Here is a 3,434-nt window from a genome sequence, read left to right as displayed (position 1 = left end):
AATCCTTTTGAGGGTTTTGAAGCCATCAGGAGAATTTCTAGGTACATCTGAATTAGGCATGTTCAACTAATCCTTGAAAAGGACTTAAAGTACCATTTTTCAGGTCTGGGGTTTAGGAAATCCTAGGTAGAAAGTGGGATATAGTATAAACTAAACCATCTCATGATAATTGCCTGAAACGGAGTTCTCATCCTAAAGAGCCCTCGACTTCTGCCAGAAATGGTGCTCCTAGAGCACTTCAAGATCACGTTTCTCTGCATGTCTTCAACAGGACACTCTAGTGCTTTGACATGTGAGCTATGGCCACATGTATCAATGTTTTCATAGCTACATTCAAAAGTAGAATTTCATCTTTAGCTCAATGGATCAAATACTTCAAGTAACAGAAATCAACAAGCTTACTTTGGGTATTAGTCTCTAAAATCTGTACACTTGAAAGTTAAAACTGATCTAAACTTGGCCCATCACAAATCTCAATGGTTAGTGGCTGCATTGGACAGATCAGATAAAACTTCTGGGCCCAATTATCTGCCTTTTATGGAGATGCTGGTCTAAAGTCACTTGTACAGAATGTAGCTTCAGTATTACTGTCAGTTGACCACAAATCTTAGTAGTAAATCAAACTAGAACTTTAATCACTTAAACTATTTATCAGATGATTGCCTTTTGTCTAATGCTTTTTGTGGGGGGGGCTATATTTACAAATCGTCTTCTACTCTCATAATACACAAATGAGAACCTGCTCTTCAATGCAGGGGTGCCTTTGCCTATTATGTGGTACTTACATCACAAAACAGTCTTATGGAAATAAGTATTGTAGCTCTTCAACACAACTTACTTATATACACACAAACCATATGTAAGTAAAGACTTTATCCTATTTACATAGTCTCCTGGTAGAAAATCAAAACTGGACAGTCACCTTGATTTCCAGCCTTGGACAGTAAATACAACCTTTGAACAACTTAGATGAAACATTTAGAAACATGTAAGCTACACAATCTCCTTTAGGCATACATTTTAGAATAAAGCAAGGATCGACCACATTGGCAACAACTCGAAAGATAACATTTGAATAAAGATGCAAAACTTCAGGACAAGATCAAAAAGTTATGGGGGGGCCTCTGCCATGTCCCACATGAGGAAGGGTTAACTGCTGCAGGAGGATGTTGGCTGTACATCACTCAACTACCCAAAAACTTACCTACTCAATAAACACTACTCAATATCTTTAAATGAGGGGGCATGATAGGTCTGGCCATACCAGCTCTGGCTTCTTAAACCAACTTGCACAACTTTTACTTAGAACATACAGGTAAAGGGGGCAAGAGCTTCTGTGATGGACAGGATAGGGTGGAGTTAAGGGAGCCCTTCTCTTAAGGGGGAATATTCCAGAAGGAGGTAGAAAACAATTCCTGAGCAGCGCCACATGCTTCCTGGCAGTTCCTAGAAGCCAGGCATCTGCATTCCATGGTTCAACCTAGTCTTGATTCTAAGGATGGCTTCAGTTATGTACATCTTCTATGAAGAAATCAGGAATTCTGATACACATCAGCCTCTCATATTAAATCAGTACCTGTTGGTAGTAATCATGATCTTCCTGTACGGTCATGTACTTAAGCAGGTGCCATAAAGCATCTGTTTAAGTTAGTCACTAAAATGAGGTCATGTGATAAACCCCACTCTTCCTATCACAAGAAAAAGCTAAGTGCAAAAATCCAACTTCTAATGACTCGAGTTCAACCAGGTCAAAGCTTTGGCATATGGTGGAGGCTGTTCTGGTGACAACCAAAGCTTATATTCAGGGGTTTGCCCCCAAACTCCTTGTCCACAAAGCTCAACTAACCATACAAAGAGAACAAGCCATGAGTTCCCCTCAAATAGTTTAGTTTCCTAGGCAGTTCTGAAAGCACCAACTGAAGCCACAATGTTTCTACTAAAACATGATGTTGAAATTGAGACGGATCTGAAAATACCACAGGTATGTGGCTGATTTGCCACAGAAGTCCAACAAATCATAAGTGTTTTTAAACTGCAAAAAATAAGCTGGTCGGCAACACAGGAAAGACTTACGGCAATAAGAGGCATTAGAGACCACCACTGTGCTCTGAGACAATCCTGAAGCCTAAGAAGGAAAAATGTCCCAATAGTTTGGGTTCTTCAGTTCCCTAGCTGTCACTTTCTCCTCATCGTCCTCGTTTACCTTCAGAGGTATCTGACTCAGGGAGCCACTCCCTGCTGAATCCAAATTTAAGAACATCCTTTCAGTTCATAGTATCTCTGGCTCAATGTGTGTTCAAGAAGGTTCCATTGCCTGAGCCAAGATCAACGATGTAGGGCTTCACCCTCCAGCCAACCGTACCATCAGCACGGGTGTAATCCACAAGATGATACTGAAAGACTGCATGCTTTGAACAAGAGGGATGATGAAGTGGAATGTCTGCAATGCCACAGTGTCGACCCAAAAGGTAAGCACATTGTTGATGGATGTACATGAGTGGAAGTACATGACTTGAAAGTACATCATCCCTTTTAAAAGGGTAGAGACGCCATCGTTCTTTAAGGATACGAGCTTCTGGGGGCTCACTGTGTTTGAGTATATCCCAGAAGGTGTTGGTGTCCTTAAAGTGCCCCAGAAAGTTCAAAGTTTGGTTTTGCTTTAGCAGGCACCTGTCTTTATTGCCAGCAGGTCGAGGAATCTCCTGAGTCTCATTACCATTGCCACTTCATTCTTGCCATGCTCCCGGCGCCTGTCATAAAACTCCCGCTCTTCCTCCTGAGCCTTCAGGTTTTGGCTGTCCGGATCTCGTCCTGGGGCCTGCCCACTCCCAGGCCTCTCATTAGAACTCCTTTGGCGGGAATGGCCCCGATGTCTGTCTCAGTCACCGTTTCTAGCTCTCCATGAACCATCAGAACAGGAACCTGGGTGCTGTCGATCCTCACGGTCCTGCTTTACTGTTGAGTGCAGAGGACGTCGGCTTCTCCTGTTCCTAGACTTGCTTCTCCCTGAGGACCTGTTTTTCTGGCTGGGGACCGACTAACTCCTCGGGCTCTGCTCCTGCAGTGGCCGGGGCCGCCGGGCTGGTCGGGCGGCTGGATCTGGTTGCCACCAAAGTACAAATGGTGGTGGGCCGGATCCGACCTGCAGCGGTCCTGCTTCTCTACGGCCACCGTGTCCCCGTCCTGGTGCCTTAGCCAGCACCCCCGCTCCCTTTCATTCTTCATCTCCATTCTGAGAGATTAGCTGAGAGAAAGAAATCTGAGCCCTTCTTCCTGAAGGAAATGATGAATTCGGCCCCTGAACTTCCGTTACCGGGGGCACACGTTCCCAGAATACTTCACGGTGGAGAAGCTGAGCACGTGACCTGCAATGTTCTATATCTGCAATGTGAGCACTTTCTACTCCCTTAACAGTCGCTCTTCTTGGCTATTAC

At 44.3% G+C, this 3,434-nt stretch overlaps 1 pseudogene; it reads right to left on the bottom strand.

Annotated features, from left to right (window-relative positions):
- Positions 1-2,285: 2,285 nt before the first annotated feature.
- LOC124994244 (smad nuclear-interacting protein 1-like) lies at positions 2,286-3,231 on the bottom strand (annotated as a pseudogene).
- Positions 3,232-3,434: the final 203 nt, after the last annotated feature.

Source organism: Sciurus carolinensis, chromosome 10, assembly GCF_902686445.1.
Source record: "Sciurus carolinensis chromosome 10, mSciCar1.2, whole genome shotgun sequence".
NCBI classification, from domain to species: Eukaryota; Metazoa; Chordata; class Mammalia; order Rodentia; family Sciuridae; genus Sciurus; species Sciurus carolinensis.
The sequence above is the reverse complement of the archived record's forward strand: the minus strand, read 5'-3'. Positions and strand labels throughout refer to the sequence as shown.